The 20,232-nt window shown below is 42.5% G+C and overlaps 1 protein-coding gene across 1 annotated transcript in view; it reads right to left on the bottom strand.

Annotated features, from left to right (window-relative positions):
• LOC126148488 (cyclic nucleotide-gated cation channel beta-1) overlaps positions 1-18,430 on the bottom strand; it is a 158,332-nt gene extending 139,902 nt beyond the window's left edge. Inside the window, 1 exon segment of the mRNA XM_049915760.1 lies at positions 18,415-18,430. The gene's annotated coding sequence lies outside the window, so the exon portion shown is untranslated.
• Positions 18,431-20,232: the final 1,802 nt, after the last annotated feature.

The raw sequence follows: 20,232 nt of genomic DNA, 5'->3' as shown, positions 1-20,232 counted from the left end.
AACTTAAGACCAAATTTCCAACGCCATCGTCATAGAAGGCAGCCACCTGTGCTTTCCGATAATTCTCTACGCTGGTCTATAGCGCGTAGCCTGCGCCCAAGTGTTGTCTTTGTATCCAGTGTTTCATGTGAACAGAGATGATACTGGGGACGAGTCAATTATGGCTGTGTTGTGGGTGATAGAACACTTCCCACTGAAAAGACTGCAGGAGCATTTTCACTGCCCCTGCAGAGTGCGGCTTAGAATTGCCATGAAGAAGGAATTGCGTGGCAGTTGTGTTAGGTGGGCTGCATCCATTAAGGCGTTCAGCGGGCCCTCCTACTTGGCGGGAGACATCGTCGTTCTAGGCACTTTTACTCGCTCACAGTATGCTCACAACTGAAAAGAGCGCCTTGATGAGATCGACGGTCATACTGAAGACACTACCCAACACATCTGTGCAAAGCTTCATCGGGTTTTCACTGTGGTGTCTATTTCACGGCCGATCGGAACTTACTTTCTGGACAACCCACGTATATTATTTTATTTTATGTCTGTGTTATAATACTATTATGCTATACTGACATCTAGTGGAGTGACGTCCATAAGTCATTTTGGAACGTAATTTCTTTATGTACTATGTTGTAAACAGAGGCCTTGTATTTACCTTTTATAGAAAAATAATAGCGAAATTTCGTATTATTTTTGGACAGTTACAAACTTATAGCTCGTTCTAATGTCAGTGTAATAGTAGTATGAGATTTTATCTTATTTTATACTTACGTCTTAGAACATAAGTTGTTTCATGTACTATGTTGTTAACATGTGTCACGTATTTACTTTCTATTGAAATTACGTGTTATTTTTTCAGTTGTACAATGACAGATCATTCCAACGATGCTTTATGTTTCTACAAGAAAATTTTATGTCAGACAGTCAGAGATATTTCTGCCAGAGATATTATGGGTTATGTAAATGTGTGATCTTAATGTTTCTATTGTTTTGTTTATCGTGTTATGTTCGTTCCCTTTTCTTTTTCTGTTATCTCGAAACATTTTCCCGGCTGAAACAAACTAGCCAGGAACTCATACAATCAACAAGTAGTAAACAATTAGCAGCTAATTTTGTCAAAAGTATAAAAATGTCATTATGACCATACGCAAGTTGCGGGCCAGCAGGGAAGTTATCTCTCAAATATTTCATTGTTATAGTCTTTAGGCAGAAGGTTGTGGGCTACGTAGTGTTAATTATTGCCCTATTTATTGATTCATATACACTGAAGAGCTAAATAAATTGGTACACCTGTCTAATATCGCGTATGGCCCCTGCGAACACGCAGAAGTACAGCAACACGACGTGGCATGGACTCGACTAATGTCTGAAATGGTGCTGGAGGCAACTGACACTATGAATCCTACAGGGCTTCCCATAAATCCGTAAGAGTACGAATGGGTGGAAATCTCTTCTGAACAGCACGTTGCACGTTTATTAATACCTTCTTGTCACTCCATAGCTTATGCCATAAACCAATTGCTTAAGAGAAAAGCTACTTTCCTATGGATATTTACAAGGAGCACCCTGCAGAGACTGATTCTATTGTTAAACCAAGAGAATAGCCAGCCAATACTACAGTTGGTGAAAGTTCACACAAGAGAACTCGAGTAAAAGTGATGCTGGCATTCAGCGTTAGTTGCCACGTGTATATTCCTACATTAATGACATAGCTTTCTGCATTATTGATATAAATGAATATGCACTCCTGTGGCATAATACAATTGTGGAGATTAAGCTACCTGTCTTACAAAGTCTAAATCTTTCATTTGGTTTCCCTACTACCAATGTTGTGTGTTCACTCCATTTGATATCACTTCTTAGTATGATACACCTATTATTAACTATATCTCCTAACATTAATGCAATACACATTTGACTTCGGCAGAGCTTCAGAGTAGTAATGTGATATTTTAAGCAAAGTATTGCTGAATGTTTTGTAATCTATTTAATCCACTCTTAAAAACCAACTGCATGGAATAACACATGATAGTTTTGAAATGTTGATCATATGTGATATATTTGAAAAATACTTCATGTTTTGCAGTTCACCTTGATTTTTGTCAAAATGGTTCAAATGGCTCTGAGCACTATGGGACTTAACAGCTGTGGTCATCAGTCCCCTAGAACTTAGAACTACTTAAACCTAACAAACCTAAGGACAGCACACACATCCATGCCCGAGGGGCAGGATTCGAACCTGCGACCGTAGCAGTCGCGCGGTTCCGGACTGCGCTCCTAGAACCGCGAGACCACCGCGGCCGGCTGATTTTTGTCGTCAAGATGATTAATAACTTGCCATCTTCCTTTTGATTAAGGGGTAACTATATGACCTAAAAAAGATTTGCTTGACAATTTTGTTTGGGCGGAAGGAAAGATGATAAATAACACTTGGGGTAGTTAGTGAGCATATACACTGAAGAGCCAAAGAAACTGGTACACCTGCCTAATATCGTGTAGGGCACCCGCGAGCACGCAGAAGTACTGCAACACGACGTGGCATAGACTCTACTAATGTCTGAAGTAGTGCTGCAGGGAATTGACACCATGAATCCTGCAAGGCTGACCATAAATCCGTAAGAGTATGAGGGCGTGGAGATCAATTCTGAACAGCACTTTGCAAGGCATCCCAGGTATGCTCAATAATGTTCATGTGCCGGAGTGGCCGCGCGCCATGATACGGATTGCGCGACCCCTCCCGCCAGAAATTCGACTCTTCCCTCGGGCATCGGTGTGTGTGTGTGTGTGTGTGTGAGTGTGTGTGTGTGTGTCTGTGTGTGTGTGTGTCTGTGTGTCTGTGTGTGTGTGTGTGTGTGTGTGTGTTGTCCTTAGCGTAAATTATTTGAAGTTAGTTTAAGTAGTGTGTAAGTCTAGAGACCGATGACCTCAGCAGTTTGGTCCCTTAGGAATTCACACACATTGGAACATTTTTTTGATTGTTCATGTCTGGGGAGTTTGGTGGCCAGCGGAAGTGTTTAAACTCAGAAGAGTGTTCCTGGAGCCACTCTGTAGCAATTCTGGACGTGTGGGGTGTCTCATTGTCCTGCTGGAATTGCCCAGGTCGTCGGAATACACTGGGGACATGAATGGATGCAAATGACCAGACAGGATGCTAACGTACGTGCCACCTGTCCGAGTCGTATCTAGACGTATCAGGGTCACATATACACCAACTACACACGCCCCACACCATTAAAGAACCTTCACCAGCTTGAACAGTCCGCTGCCGACATGCAGGGTCCATGGGTTCATGAGGTTGTCTTCATACCCGTATACACCCATCAGCTCGATACAATGTGAAACGAGACTCGTTCGACCAGGCAACATGTTTCCAGTCATCAACATCAAATATCGGTGTACACGGGCGCAGGCGAGGCGTAAAGCTTTGTATTTTTTAGTCATCAAGGGCACACGAGTGGGTCTTCGGCTCCGAACGCCCATATCGATAACGTTTCGTTGAATGGTTCGCACGCTGACACTTGTTGAAGGCCTAGCATTGAAATCTGCAGCACTTTGCGGAAGGATTGCATTTCTGTCAAGTTGAACGATTCTGTTTAGTCGTCGTTGGTCCCGTTCTTGCAGGATCTTTTTCCGGCCGCAGCGATATCGGAGATTTGATGTTTCACTGGATTCCTGATATTCGCGTTACACTCGTGAAATGGTCATACGGGAAAATCCCCACTTCATCGCTACCTCGGAGATGCTGTGTCCCATCGCTCGTGCGTCGACTGTAACACCACGTTCAAACTCGTTTAAGGGGAGGTTTACTATCTTTTGGTTCAAAAAATCGATTTTTTAAATTTCATTTTTGGATCCATAAAAGTGTTTATAATCCATCCCTGTTACAGTTTTTCCGAATACGGAACGGAAATGTTTGTTATTCGCGGTTGAACAAAAAAATGCACCTGCCTGAAATCGCCCTTTTTCACGCACCAGTTTTTTTCGGGAATTTCGAATTCGTAGCCGGAAAAAAATTATTCTAAGTGCTTGCGTATGACTAAAACTGATAAAGTGATCAAGGAGCTTACGACGTACTACGGCTTGACAATCCGACGGCATTCGAGTTCGGTGGAACAGATGAAGAAGGCAATTTGGGCAACGTATTTCCACAAGTGTTCGACGGTTACCACCCACAACAACAAAATTGTCCGGCTGGGGAAACTAGTTGGTGCAAGTGGTGTGTTGCAGCGGCTACCGGATATCTGGACGAATATCAACACGACCAGCCGCTCTCCAAGAAGTTCAAAAAGTGATTCATCCGATCTACAAGGCCCTTTCGGGGGACGAGTTACTGCACCCGTGCTTGTGAAGAAACACACAAAATTCAAATGAAAGTTTGAACGCGTGTGTTTGGAAGTTAGCCCCGAAGCATTTGCATTCTGGTGCGACGACTGTGGAGATTGCAAGTTTCCTGGCAGTGAGCATCTTCAACGAAGGGTATTCAGCAATTCTGAAGACCATGACAACGATAGACGTCACCCTGGGACTCTATTCGACGCAGTTCGCCAAGCATTCGGACAACCGCCGGATTCAAGCGGCCGCTAGTCACCGGCCGTACGAGCAGTTTTGGAGCAGCGCAGGATGGCCCAGATCGAGTAGAACGCCCTCTATGAAGAAGAGGAAGGACTATTTTATGGACCCGGAACAGCAGATTGAACGTAAGTTGCATAATATTGTATTTATATGTAGTCAGAACTTCAAACGCGTTTTTCTCGAAATGACTTTTTTTAATTGCGCGGTGTGGTAACTTCAAATCTACAAAACCGATTGGCATGATTCTTTGTTTCCGACGAAGCTAACTAAATTGTGTAGGAGTGGTACCACTTTTATTCCGATCCATCAAGTACAAATATTATTACTTGGCCGACGAAGTAAAAAAATCGATGAAAAAACCCTATTTTTTTCAGTGGTCGCTATTTTGTTTCCTATGGTCCAAATAACTTAAGCGTGGTACAACTCCTAAAGAATCTTACATACTTCGCTAACGTCAACTCAATTTTGATTTCAGGGGAGCCGGATGACCTGTGACATACCGCGCGCGGGGGTCTACATCGAAATTTTGTTTCGTTCCGACGGCACTTCCGCCTTTGCTCTTCGACACTTCCGCTCGAAAAAATACCAGTTTGTAGAGGAAATATCAATAAACATTTGACCAAATTTGACATTGATATTTATAACACATCCCGAGAAAAAAATTCTCAAAGAACACGCTGTTTTCGGGCCAAAGATAGTAAACCTCCCCTTAAATCTTGATAACCTGCCATTGTAGCAGCAGTAACCGATCTAACAACTGCGTTGCCGACCGCAGCGCCATATTCTGCCTGTTTACATATCTCTGTGCCTGAATACGTATGCCTATACCGAAGGGGCTTCAACGTCTAATCAAAAAGAAAGAAACAATTCGCAGCTAATTTTGTGAAAAGTATAAAGATGTCATATTATGACCTTACGCAAGCTGCGGGGCCAGCAGAGAAGTTTTCTCTCAAATATGTTATTGTTATAGACTTTAGGCAGAAAGTTGTGATATACGTAATGTTAATTATTGTCGTATTTATTGATTCACATATATAATGGAAGTTTTGTGGATTGCTTTTTACGCCATTCTATAAATTCATTCCACACCGATGTTAAAAAGATCAAAGTTTGGGTTCGATTTTTATCGGCCATCGATATTTACGTCGATCGAGGTCAGTATCGATGATTTGCCAGCATTGTACACCAGTGTATCCAGTGCCGTGTAACGAGAGCAGGTGCGCTGTGCCGTGGACAGCAGGAGCAGTGTTGGTTCCGCAGGCGCCTCGGCGTGGGCGGCGTGAAGCGCGGCGTGCGGCGCGTGCAGACGGCCTCATTGCGCCGCTCAGCAGCCGCCGAAGGCCCGGGCGGCGGGCACGTCCGCTGCCTCGGCCGCTGGACACGGCCCGCAATAGCCCCGCCGCCCTTGACCGGCGCGGCCCAGCAGGTGCAGCCGCTCGCACCGAGCGCTCGCGAGGCGCGAGGGTCACACACACGGCGTGCAGGCTAGCGTCAACACGTAGGGTATGTGCACTATCTGGTTAAAAGTATCCGAACGATTCTACACTACTGGCCATTAAAATTGCTACACCAAGAAGAAATGCAGATGATAAACGGGTATTCATTGGACAAATATATTATACTAGAGCCGGCCGCGGTGGTCTCGCGGTTCTAGCCGCTCAGTCCGGAACCGCGCGACTGCTACGGTCGCAGGTTCGAATCCTGCCTCGGGCATGGATGTGTGTGATGTCCTTAGGTTAGTTAGGTTTAAGTAGTTCTAAGTTCTACGGGACTGATGACCAAAGATGTTTAGTCCCATAGTGCTCAGAGCCATTTGAACCATTTATTATTCTAGAACTGACATGTGATTACATTTTCACGCAGTTTGGGTGCACAGATCCTGAGACACCAGTACCCAGAACAACCACCTCTGGCCGTAATAACGGCCTTGATACGCCTGGGCATTGAGTCGAACAGGACTTGGATGGCGTATAGAGGTACAGCTGCCCATGCAGCTTCAACACGATACCACCGTTCATCAAGAGTAGTGACTGGCGTATTGTGACGAGCCAGTTGCTCGGCCACCATTGACTAGACGTTTTCAATTCGTGAGACATCTGGAGAATGTGCTGCCCAGGGCAGCAGTCGAACATTTTCTGTATACAGAAAGGCCCGTACAGGACCTGCGACATGCGGTCGTGCGTTATCCTGCTGAAGCGTAGGGTTTCACAGGGATCGAATGAAGGGTAGAGCCACGGGTCGTAACACATCTGAAATGTAACGTCCACTGTTCAAAGTGCCGTCAATGCGAACAAGAGGTCACCGAGACGTGTAACCAATGGGCACCCCATACCATCACGCCGGGTGATACGCCAATATGGCGATGACGAATACACGCTTCCAATGTGCGTTCACCGCGACGTCGCCAAACACGGATGCGACCATCATGATGCTGTAAACAGAACCTGGATTCATCCGAAAAAATTACGTTTTGCTATTCGTGCACCCAGGTTCGTCGTTGAGTACACCATCGCAGGCGCTCCTGTCTGTGATGCAGCGTCAAGAGTAGACGCAGCCATGGTCTCCGAGCTGATAGTTCATGCTGCTGCAAACGTCCTCAAACTGTTCGTGCAGATGGTTGTTGTCTTGCAAACGTCCCCATCTGTTGACTCAGGGATCGAGACGTGGCTGCACGATCCGTTACAGCCATGCGGATAAGATGCCTGTCATCTCGACTGCTAGTGATACGAGGCCGTTGGGATCCAGCACGGCGTTCCGTGTTACGCTCCTGAACCCACCGATTCCATATTCTGCTAACAGTCATTGGATCTCGACCAACGCGAGCAGCAATGTGGCGGTACGATAAACCGAAATCGCGATAGGCTACAATCCGACCTTTATCAAAGTCGGAAACGTGATGGTATGCATTTCTCCCCCTACACGAGGCATCACAAGAACGTTTCACCAGGCGACGCCGGTCAACTGCTGTTTGTTTATGAGAATTTCCTGATGTCAGCACGTTGTAGGTGTCGCCACCGGCGCGAACCTTGTGTGAATGCTCTGAAAGGCTAATCATTTGCATATCACATCTTCTTCCTGTCGGTTAAATTTCGCGTCTGTAGCACGTCATCTTCGTGGTGTAGCAATTTTAATGGCCAATAGTGTATGTAATGCGTAATTGACAATTAGATATCACGAGACACACCCGCCAGCATACAGAGTAAAACCAGGCGGGAAGCAGAATCGGTCGGTTGGGAGAGCTAACTGACTGAGAACGTGGACTACTCATTGGACTTCGCGGAAGTAACAGTCTATCAGGGGCATTTCAAGCCTAAAAGCTGCCCAAGTCGAGTGTTGATGGTGTGATTGTGAGCGAAAAAGCGAAGGAAATTAGCGAAACAAACAGGTAGACGTCTTATACTGACGGATAGGGTCCGTCGTGCATTCCAGAAGGTGGCTGTAAAAAGTTGCATGAAATAAGGGGGAGGAATCTCTTCAGTCCCCGAGTGTTACCAGCAGACCAGCTAGCACAATTACTGTGCGCAGGGAGTTAAAAAATGGGATAAAGTGGTGGACCAGCCACACATTTGTGTAGTCAGAGCTAAACGACGCTTGAGGTGGTGTAAAGAGGGACGCCACTGGACAGTGGAGGGCTGGAAGAGACTGAGTCGGTGAGATGAATCACAGTACACCCTGTTGCAGTCTGACGCAAGGGTTTGGGTTTGGCGAACTCCTGGAGAAAATTACATACCACCAAGTGTAATGCCAAGTGTGAAGTACCGAGGGGCTGATGACACGGTATGAGAGTTTTTCGTGGTTGGGCGCTTATTACGCTTAAGAAAAGGATGTGAACACCTCTTCCAGCAATGCGTACTGCGTACAGTAGACGAACAGATTATTAATTTTGGACAACGTTCATCGCGAGTTTGAATCTCGAAAGTTTATTCAATGTGGTTCTAATATTTATTAAATCAGATAACGTGCATTAATATAATTTCTGAGGAGAAACAAACGACATCTAAATTTGAAAAAGTTTGCGCAAACCAATTGGACTGAGTGACGTAATTCTGCGCATACGACTCAAATGATGTTTTACAGTTTCGTTCAAGAACCATTCTGAGACAATTTAAAAATAATATAAATAATTTTGAAGTGTGTAGGTGACGAAGTCTACACATGGTCATGTGTCAAAAGAAAATCATTTATAAAAAACTTACGTCGTTACACTACACCATGCTTTGTGGAAAGAAGGTAGAGCCCACCATGATGAATGAAAAGATGGTAATTAACACCACTAGAGGTTGTCCACAAGGAAAAATTTTGTCCCCTTTATTGTGGAATCTAGTGGTGAACGAACTTATTGAGGAACTTAATTCCAGACAATGCTTTTGCCAAGGATACACAGATGACCTTGTCATAGTAATACTTGGCAAATTTACTGATACAGTCAAGAATATGGCACAAGTTGTGTTGGACATTGTGCAAGACTGATGCAGGAAACAGGTCCTAAGGATTAATCCTAAGAAGACAGTTGGTGGTACCATTCACGAAGAAGCATATCCAACACTCAAGTTGGAATCTAAGGCTTTTCGATTAAAATCTACCTGTGAAGGGGACAGCGAAATATCTAGGGGTAACCTTAGATGAGAAACTAACATGGACCCCTCACGTTAAGAGCATCTGCTCCAAGGCAAAAGGTACTCCAATGAGTACCAGAAGAGCTTGTGGCACTGGATATACACCATAGTGGTTAGACCTAGGATCTCCTACAGGGTCGTAGTGTGATGAAAAAAGGTAGAACAGCTGGCTGCAGCTAAGGAGGTTGCAAAGGTGCAGAGAGTGGTCTGCTTGGCTAAGCAGTGGGGAAAAAACAGTTCGACACCATATGGGGACATTATCTGGTTCACTGACTGGTCGAAATTAGACCAAGGTGCTGGAGCTGGGGTGTACGGGGTTCAGCCAAGACTGGGGAGCATCATCTCTCTAGGAAAACTGGCCTCGATATTCCAAGCCGAAATCACTGCAATCAGGGCGTTTGTGGAGGAGAGTGTGCGATGGTGCTGCAAGGATCATAGCATCTACATCTATTCAGAAAGCCAGGCAGCCCTGAAATCATTGGCAGCTACTGCAACAAGATCTAAGATTGTTGCAGAATACCACAAGGTTCTGGTAGAGCTAGTAGGAAGCAATAGGATAAACCTAGCGTGTGTCCCTGGCCACTCAGGGATCGGTGGCAATGAACAAGCCGACGAAGGGGCCAGAATGGGGGAAAAGATGTCATTCATTGGACCGGAACCTGTCCTGACAATCATCAAGGCTATAATCAAACTAGAACTACGGAACTGGCTCAGAAGACAGCACATAGAATACTGGACCAAGCTCTATAAACAAAAATATGGCAAGGTAATGATGCAAAAATCGTATTTTAAAAGAAGCTCTCTAATCCTGGGTTCGAATCCTGCCGTGGGCATGGATGTGTGTGATGCCCTTAGATTAGTTAGGTTTAAGTAGTTCTAAGTTCTAGGGGACTGATGACCTCAGATGTTAAGTCCCATAGTGCTCAGAGCCATTTTTTTGTAATCCTGGGCTTGAACAGGAAAGAGATTAAACTCATGGTTGGATTGATGACCGGCCAGGGGGGGGGGGGGGGGGGGGAATTTCAGAAAACACCTACATACAGTGGGTATAACGGAAGAATCTGTGATAAGAGTGAAAGAAACTGCATCACACCTAATCTTCGAATAGATTGTGTTGGAAAGCAAGAGACACATAATTTTCGGGACAACTAGACCTGATGAAATCGTGTGTAACAAAGAACTGGTAAAGAGACTCCTTACACTATTTAAGGGCATTGATTGGCTTTACTAGATATACAGGGAGCGATACCGCACAATAAACTCGGTTTCGGTGCGGGCAGTGGCGGGTTAGATCAAAGCTGTTTTAGCTTCCCTGCCAAAATCAAGTCAAATCAAATCAAACACTGTGGAAAGCAATACTTAAAATAATACTGAGCGTATAGCAGGACGAGAGCAAGCCATTAGAGTGGAAGACAGCTATAATGTGCCCCATGCATAAAAAAGGTGATAAATTAAACTGCCAGACCTACCAAGGAATCTCCCTGCTAAATACTACATATAGTGTTCTCCAAGATCCTAACTAGAAGGCTTATTCCTATGTGGAAGAGAGGATTGGGGACCATCAGAGTGGCTTTAGAAGAAATTGGTCATCAACTGACCAGATATTCACACTACGCATACTACTTGAAAAATGTCATGAACATCAAATAAACATACACAAGCTTTATATCGATTTTAAACAAGCCTATGATAGCGTGTCAAGGATGGCATTGCACATTGTAATGGAAGAAGCTGGAATACCTAAGAAGCTCGTCGAACTTACTATGACGATCCTCAGTGAAACCAATTGTAAAGTAAAAATACAGGACGAAATCTCCAGAGAAGCGGAAGTGAAGAAGGGACTGAGACAAGGTGATAATAGCTCCTCACCGCTATTCAAAGTCTGCCTAGAAAAAGTAGTAAGTCAGACAGAGTTAAATATTGAAGGAACCATTTCTAATCATTCACTGCAGTACCTAGCTTACGCAGACGATGTGACATTACTCACACGAAACACTGCTGTGCTGACCGATTCCTATCAACAACTGGAGAGAGGTACAAGGGAACTTGGCCTGGTAATCAGTGTCGAAAAGACCAAATATATGGCAATGACCAACCAACGAGACCTACCAAATCTCAGGATAGCCGACAAGAAGTTTGAAAGGGTGAGAGACCTCAAGTAGATTGGATCGACTATCACAAAGACAAATGACATTAGCAGCGAGGTTAAAGCTCGAATAGCAGCAGTAGGTAACAGATGCTACTTTGGTACACTACCCACGCTTAGGAGCTCGCTTCTATCACGAAAATCTAAAATCATCATTTACAAAACAATCATGACTGGTTGTTATGTACGGTGCCGACACACAGACCATGACTGAAAATGAGGAAAGGATCCTTTAAGGTTGGGACAGAAAGGTTCTGCGCAAGATAAATGGCCCAATATACGATCAAGAAGGTTGGCGCATCCGTATGAATGCAGAACTAGAACAACTTTTTGTAACCACCATTAAAATTTTTCATGGTAAGGCTGGTGGAAGACGACGGAAGGGACGTTCCAGAAAGAGATGGGTGGACGGAACTGAAGAAGACATGAAAAAGCTGTGTGTCAGAGGATGTAGTCGGAAATCTATGGACCAGGTACAATGGCAGGATATTATGATGGAGGCCAAGGCCCTTCAAGGGCTGTAGAGCCGAGGATTAAGTAAGTAAGTAAGTAAGCTCCCACAGAGTGGTTTCACTCGAAAGAATGAATGAATAATTCAATTGTTACGTAAAATCACAACCGATTCAATCGATTCTTTTCATTTGGTCGCCTCCATCACTAATAAAGGTGAAGACTTTGAACTTGCATTTGAGAAGCACAGTCTTGAAATCGCTGTTCGGTCTTTCAAAATACGTAGACTTTCCTTGGTTATCGATGATTTAAAGCGAATGCTGGGATGGTTTAGTTGAGAATTTTCTGTTCCATCCTTATCCAGTCCGGGGTCGATCTTATGAACTCGTCAAAGATGAGACATTGGATTCTGATCTTTCTTATTATCAGCCCGGCTAGCTTTTCCAGAGGCATCCTCATCTTCGCCGTACGTAATAACAATTTTTAACTGATATTGTGCAATCTGGTGGTATACACTTCGTGTCTCGAGTAATTCCATGTAGACTTAACGGGCAGAAAAAGCCTAGCTATTTTTTGTCAATAACAATCTTCTTTGTTACATAAGAGACGCCCATTGAGTGACCATCAAAAGCCATGAACTATGCTTCACCAGTCTGAAACCAGGCCTCCTGGTAACTTCCAACGCCACTGTGAACACAATCAGCCTGAACATATGACTATAAATATTGTTTGCCCAGAGGTGTAGTGACATACACGTTCTCTGTCGCATTCTGAGTTCAAATGTAATGACGTATCATGAACAGAATGATCTCTTTCAACCAGCATGGATTCCAAATCATGGCTCGTGTGAAACCCAGGACATGTTCTTCTCACATGGCATCCTGAAAGCCACGGATCAAGAAGTCAGGTAGCTGCAGTATTTCTTGACTTCCGAACAGCATTTGACTCAATACCACTTATATACTTACTGTCGAAAGTACAATCGTGTGAGATATCATGCGAAGTTTGTGACTAGATTGAGGATTACAGGACGGAGCATGTTAAATTGCTGTCTGTCAACTTCAAGCGTGCCCCAGGGAAATGTGTTGGTACCTTTGTGTTCAAGCTGCGTGTATGAATGACCTCGCAGAATTTTTTTTTTTCAGATGATGCAATTACCAATAATGAAGTAATATCTGAAAAAAGCTGTACTAATATTCAGTCAGATCATGATAAGATTTCAAAATGGTTTAAAGATTGGTAAATTGATTTAAATGTTCAGAAATGTAAAATTTTGTACTTTACACAACGGAAAAACGTAGTATCCTATGTCTAAAATACCGATGAGTCACGGCTGGAATCAGTCAACTCACAAAAATACTTGGGTGTAACAATTTGTAGCGATATGTTAATCAATTTCATGTTCCAAGAAGCATTTGTAAGATTAACTGTAGTGATGTGGAACGAGTCAATTTACATTCACATTACACATGTAAATATGGCCACATTCTGACCATTTACGACTAAGGTAGGAACTTCAAAAATTTTTGGTGTCCACATTGATAAGAATTAAACTGGAAAACACATTTTGGAACACCAAAACAACTTAATTAAGCCACATCTACACTTCAGGTCATTGCAAATCTTGGAGAGAGACGTATCAGTAAATTAAAAGTCGAAATATTCTGCATATTTTATTCATTGATGTCATATGGGATAATGTTGTACGGTGACTCATCTTTAATAAAGGAAGTCTTCATTGCTCAAAAACGTGCGGCAATAATTATAATTGGTGCTCACTTATGACCATCTTGTAAACACATTTTTACAAAGTTAGACATTCTGACTACTGCTTCACAGTACAGTTATTCCCTCATGAAGCTAGTTGTAAATAACCCACTACAGTTCGAAAGGAGCAATGATGTACATAATTACCATACAAGAAGAAAAAATGGCGTTCATTACACCACATTAACGTTGTCTTTGGTACAAAAAGAGGTTCACAATACTGCCACCAAAAATATCATTTATTCAGTAAGATAAAACGGCTGATAGACAGCAAAGTTAAATTTTAAAACAAACTGAAAAGTTTCTCCTTCATAACTCCTCCTATTCTTAAGAGAATTTTGTAATGTGTAAAAATGGGTGAGCAGAAATCTCTCGCATCATCAATTCCCAAATGATACTTCTCCAACACGCCTTTGCGAGGTTGTTGTGATCAATAGTACATTTCGTACACATACCATATCATCTAGATTACAGTATAAATAAATTTAGGAAGGCAGTTAGTGACTTCATTGAGGACTTCTTGTGAGGAGGCTCTAGCATCGACAGATGTAGAATAACTTCACACATTCTCCAGAAACATTTTGAGACCTGTGCTGTCCATACTGCACATTTAATACCTGGCAGGCAGTATTAATAATAACCACAGATTGTTTTAGATGATGCAGTTATCTGAAATAAAGCACTACCTGAAAAAAGCTGCACATGTATCCAAGCTGATCTTGAGAAGATCTCAAAGCGGTGCAAAGACCGACAACTGCGTTAAATTTTCAAAATGTAAAATTGTGCACTTCACAAAATGTGGTGTCCTATGCCTATAACATCAGTCACACATGGGATAAGTCACCTGACTACCACAATTTGTAGGGATATGAAATGGAAAGATGGAGAGGCTTGCACAGGGTAGACTAGTATGGAGATATCTACATCAAATCATTGTTCCGACTGATCGCTCCAACAACAATAACAATGAAATGGAACTATCACAATGGCTCAGTGGCAGGTAACGCAGGTGATAAACTTCGGTTCATTGATAGCATGGTGGGAAGATGCAGTCAGCCTGTAAAGAAGATTGCTAACAAAACACTTACACAACCCATCCTAGAATACTGCTCAAGCGTATGTGATCCATACGAAATTTAACTAATAAAGGACATTGAAAGTGTAAAAAAAGGGGCAGGGCGAATGATAGGTCGTAAGTGCGTGCATAGTGTACGTGAAGTCTCTGCTAGGGGAATCCCCGTGGCATCTAGAAATAAACTTTCACGCAGACAAAAGGGGATGGGGCTGTAAGCTCTAAGCCCAATAAATCCGAATCGTTGAATGCCAGTTTGTTTATATGGTTGATAGTCTACGAATGATCAGCGTTGTTATAATTATTAGCGAAATCCATAGATTCAAACTACCAGAGTGGAAATAAAACGACTAACAAGAGTAACTGGTAAGAAATATTACGTGTTATCTTCTTAGTATATCCAAGAAAATGAAATTTTGACAGAAAATATTTACCAGATCGCAACACTACTGAGAACCAGTTGTACAGTCTACGGTTAGCAGCCGCTGTAAGTTCTGTTCTCGGAATCTACATCTACATCTATACTCCGCAAGCCACCTGACGGTGTGTGGCGGAGGGTACCTTGAGTACCTCTATCGGTTCTCCTTCTATTCCAGTCTCGTATTGTTCGTGGGAAGAAAGATGCCTCTGTGTGGGCTCTAATCTCTCAGATTTTATCCTCATGGTCTCTTCGCGAGATATGCGTAGCAGGGAGCAATATACTGCTTGACTCCTCGGCGAGGATATATTCTCGAAACTTCAACAAAAGCCCGTACCGAGCTACTGAGCGTCTCTCTTGCAGAGTCTTCCACTGGAGTTTATCTGTCATCTCTGTAACGAAGCGCGCTGCTCTCCGTTGGATCTTCTCTATCTCTTCTATTAACCCTGTCTGGTAAGGATCCCACACCGGTGAGAAGTATTCAAGCAGTGGGCGAATAAGTGTACTGTAACCTACTGCCTTTGTTTTCGGGCTGCATTTCCTTAGGATTCATCCAATGAATCTCAGTCTGGCATCTGCTTTACCGACGATTAATTTTATATGGACATTCCATTTTAAATCACTCCTAGTGCCTACTCCCAGATAATTTATGGAATTAACTGCTTCCAGTTTCTGACCTGCTATATTGTAGCTAAATGATAAAGGATCTTTCTTTCTATGTATTCGCAGCACATTACACTTGCCTACATTGAGATTCAGTTGCTATTCCTTGCACCATGCGTCAATTCGTTGCAGATCCTCCTGCATTTCAGTACAATTTTCCATTGTTACAACCTCTCTATATACTACAGCATCATCCGCAAAAAGCCTCAGTGAACTTCCGATGTTATCCACAAGGTCATTTACATATATATTGTGAATAGCAACGGTCCTATGACACTCCCCTGCGGCACACCTGAAATCACTCTTACTTCGGAAGACTTCTCTCCATTGAGAATGCTATGCTGCGTTCTATGCTCTTCCTTTTTCAGTAAACGACCATGGGGAACTGTATCAAACGCCTTGCGGAAGTCAAGAATCACGGCATCTATCTAGGAACCAGCGCGAGCTGGGTTTCACACGATCGTCTTTTTCGAAATCCATGCTGATTACTACAGAGTAGATTTCTAGTCTCCAGAAAAGTCATTATACTCGAACGCAATACGTGTTCCAAAATTCTACAACTGATCGACGTTAGAGATATGGGTCTATAGTTCTGCACATTTGTTCGACGTCTCTTCTTGAAAACGGGGATGACCTGTGCCCTTTTCCAATCTTTTGGAACTCTACGCTCTTCTAGAGACCTACGGTACACCGCTGCAAGAAGGGGGGCAAGTTCCTTTGCGCACTCTGTGTAAAATCGAACTGGTATCCCATCAGGTCCAGCGGCCTTTCCTCTTTTGAGCGATTTTAATTGTTTTTCTATCCCTGTGTCATCTGTTTCGATATCTACCATTTTGTCATCTGTCTAGCAGACATTGATAAAATAGACTAAGCAGATCGAGAAACCACACCAGTCTTGGGTACTATCCGTATTAACAACTTTTTCAATATTAGACAACGACATTTTCATTTTTCATGTTGAAAAACGTTCGATGAACTTGGATGAGGTAATAGATTCTATCGCAGAAAGGAAAGCACGGCGAATAAAGCTGTACCAAGATTAGACAGAAAAAAATGCTGGGACCTATGGATTGAAGAAATGTGTACTGTCTTGCTTGCCTCTTGTCTTTACTGGTTTTATGTTTCCTATATTTAATTTTATGTCACATGAAAGTGAAAGCTATTAGCTAACAGGCAATAAAAGTGCAAATTTTCTGAAGAGTTTTTATTCTCCCGGTCACAAATAATCTCTCCCAGTACTAATCGTGAGTTTTTTTTAAGGCGGTAGATTGCCAAACCGGCTGACTGGGAGCAGGAGAGGCACCACTGAACATTTTAATTTCCGCTGTCCTGAATATAGCTTTGATGGCTTCCATTACAAAATATACACGTTTGGATTCCACAGAACGAAATATGCTGACGTGCGATAGAAGAATCCTGTGTGAAGAGGCGTGGCACTGCACTTTGGCACACTTAAGACCAAATAACATGTCTTACATTTGCTTGACCGTATATGTTTTATATATCAAACCCTTCAGAAAGATGTATGCCACTAAATGGAGACTTTTTGAAAAGTCGATTTTTAAAAAAAATTGACGTCCTCTCTCAAACAGTCGTTCGGAAATATCGTAGATCCGGGGCTGTTAAGCGAGCAATTTAAGAATACGCTACAGCCACCTAAGTGGCGGTCCCGTAGGCACCGCGAATACAATACGGTATTAGATTAATTAGAGCGTGCACAGAGACATTTAAGCCAGCCGGAGTGGCCGAGCGGTTCTAGGCGCTACAGTCTGGAAACGCGCGACTGCTACGGTCGCAGGTTCGAATCCTGCCTCGGGCATGGATGTGTGTGATGTCCTTAGGTTAGTTAGGTTTCAGTAGTTCTAAGTTCTAGGGGACTGATGACCTCGGAAGTTAAGTCCCATAGTGCTCAGAGCCATTTGAAGAGACATTTAACTGTCATTCTTTCAATGGTCCACGCAAGAATGGACCAGAAGAAACGCTGAAGACTGGTATCCTGCCATGCACTTCACAATTGTCTGCGGACTATGACTGCGGATTGATGTATCATATTCATGCCGGCAACAAACTACTTCAAAATACGGTATGATGCTGTTCTGCCTGCATGCCTCGATTTTAAAGTGATGTTACCATTCTCAGCCACTGCTTAACACCACATCAAAATCTATTGCACATTTAAAAAAGTACAAGTGAATGAAGTAGAATTATGTAGTTATATTTTAATAGAGCAGGCAAAAACAGCGATCCAAGCAGCATGTGTGGCACAATGGATCTAACAATAACACATCAACATCGCCCTGAAAAAAAAATACTTTTCCTGAATTTCGTAATGCGACAGGCAATAAATTTACGTAGCCGTGCTAATCCTCAAAATATGGCACAGTTATGTGACGTAGTCATAGGTGAATGAACGCATCTCCTTAAGGCTTAAATGACAGTTAACAAAGCAAAATCAACATCGAGCTCCTCTGACGCTTTATGTAATCATTACTTAATAGATTAAAAAAGATTTGCAACGTGCGGGTGACACATAAAAATATCCATCAAGTAGATATAACTAACAATGTCCCGAGCGAGCATGTTATTTTTGTCTTAGAAAACAAGAATTAAACACTGGATAAGTTTTCCCAATCTGCCGTGTTTCTCGAACATTGAAGCAGTAAGCGTGGCGTCGCAGTTTCTCAACACGCAGCCCTCTTTCTAGTTCCTTCGCTCTTACCTTCTTGAGCGCTGCGATTCTATCCATTTCTCGCAGTCGCGGCGTTCAAACGCCGCTCGACAGCTTACTTGCAGCCGGCTGCATCGCGACTGGCTGATGAAACAGGTAAGCCGCAGGTCGAGGCGACGTCTCGTGGCGAAGACAACCGAAGGACGCGCCGAAGTCGTGATCGATAACCGCGAGCAATCGATACTCCTAGTCGACCAAAGATGGCGGTAAAATTCATTTGAGGAAAGGTATTCGAAAATGTCGTATAGTGAGCGATATTATAAATAGAAAACAAAATTAAATGAAGCATACATAAAAACGAATGAAAATGATATCAATATACTTCACGCCATGTTCGAACTGAGAAACTTCAGTGTTTATGACATCATATTCCTCAATTATGTGTTTTAGAATGATATAATTTTGCAGGTATATTCAGTGGTATATGCGGATACTATCTGCAAAATGTGTTGCAAATAGAGTTAGTATTAAAGGAGCTATAAATTATTACGTCATGCTTGATGCTGGAATTTTACTACAGGTATAGGGAAAAAGTAAGCGATAAATTTCTCCCCTGACATTCTTCTGTGGGAGATGTCAGCGAGAAAAAGTTTCAAATTGGTTCAAATAGCTCTGAGCATTATGGGACTTAACATCTATGGTCATCAGTCCCCTAGAACTTAGAACTACTTAAACCTAACTAACCTAAGAACATCATACAACACCCAGTCATCACGAGGCAGAGAAAATTCCTGACCCCGCCGGGGAAAACGTTTCGAAAAGGTTTGAAATTGTGTGTAAAATTTGATAGAATTCCTAACTGCTTTCATTCTCAATTACTGGATCAATTTAGTCTGTATAATTTGCGCACCGAGATTGTTGCTGCGTCAATACCTACACATAAATCGTAACCGGAGTACTTCGTATTAAACCTTTAATGCAAGATCATACCTCTTACATAGTAGATTACGAAAGCATTTTAAATTTTTAATCAAGTAAATACTTATAAGAAGTACTAAAAATAAAATTTTTGTTTGCCCTGAAAGCCATTAGATAGGCGACCTGCAACTGGAACTGTACTCTGTTTTAGACGTTTAGTAGTACAGATAGGGCAGTAATAAGACCACGCTTCAACTATTGTTGTGCATGCTATGGTTCGACGGCGTGAAGAAATGAATGAACACATACAAATGTACTTCTGGTGACTGTACTAGAGCCACCATTAAATTTATGGCACAAACACCAACGACATACATTTATTACCACATATCACCAACAGTCACACATGCGCCCTGTAATATGATCCACAAGGTATCCACCAAAATGCCTGATGGTGCATTGTTGGGTAAAAAAAGGACTTCCACCAATAAGACAAGAATTTATTGAAAGGAAACACCTTATCAAGAGATCTGCACTATTGATAACCAGCACTGATATCATAGAATAAGTTGGCAGATAAAGAAAGAAATTCTTCAACAGATCACTGCACATAATACAAATAATACAATAACATATTACGCCAAGTTATTAAGGTAGCTAAAAGAATTTATAGTGATTTCTGTACCTGTACTGCAAAAAAAATGAAATGTATTTGGGTTTCATCTGGAAGGCAATAAGAAATTATATAAAAAAAAGGTGAAGACATTGTTCTAATGCATAATGTTAAGAGTACAAAAAGTCTTCAGTCAACAGAACCTGGAAACAAGATCAATAGTTACCTTCCTGGTGCACCAGTAGCTGAAAATTTAAAAGAAAAACACTTCACCAGAAATGTAAAGCCAACCAGAAACAAAATCCAGTCTTACAAAAACTAATTGCATGTTACCGATA

This window comes from Schistocerca cancellata, chromosome 2 (assembly GCF_023864275.1).
Source record: "Schistocerca cancellata isolate TAMUIC-IGC-003103 chromosome 2, iqSchCanc2.1, whole genome shotgun sequence".
NCBI lineage: Eukaryota > Metazoa > Arthropoda > Insecta > Orthoptera > Acrididae > Schistocerca > Schistocerca cancellata.
The sequence above is the reverse complement of the archived record's forward strand: the minus strand, read 5'-3'. Positions and strand labels throughout refer to the sequence as shown.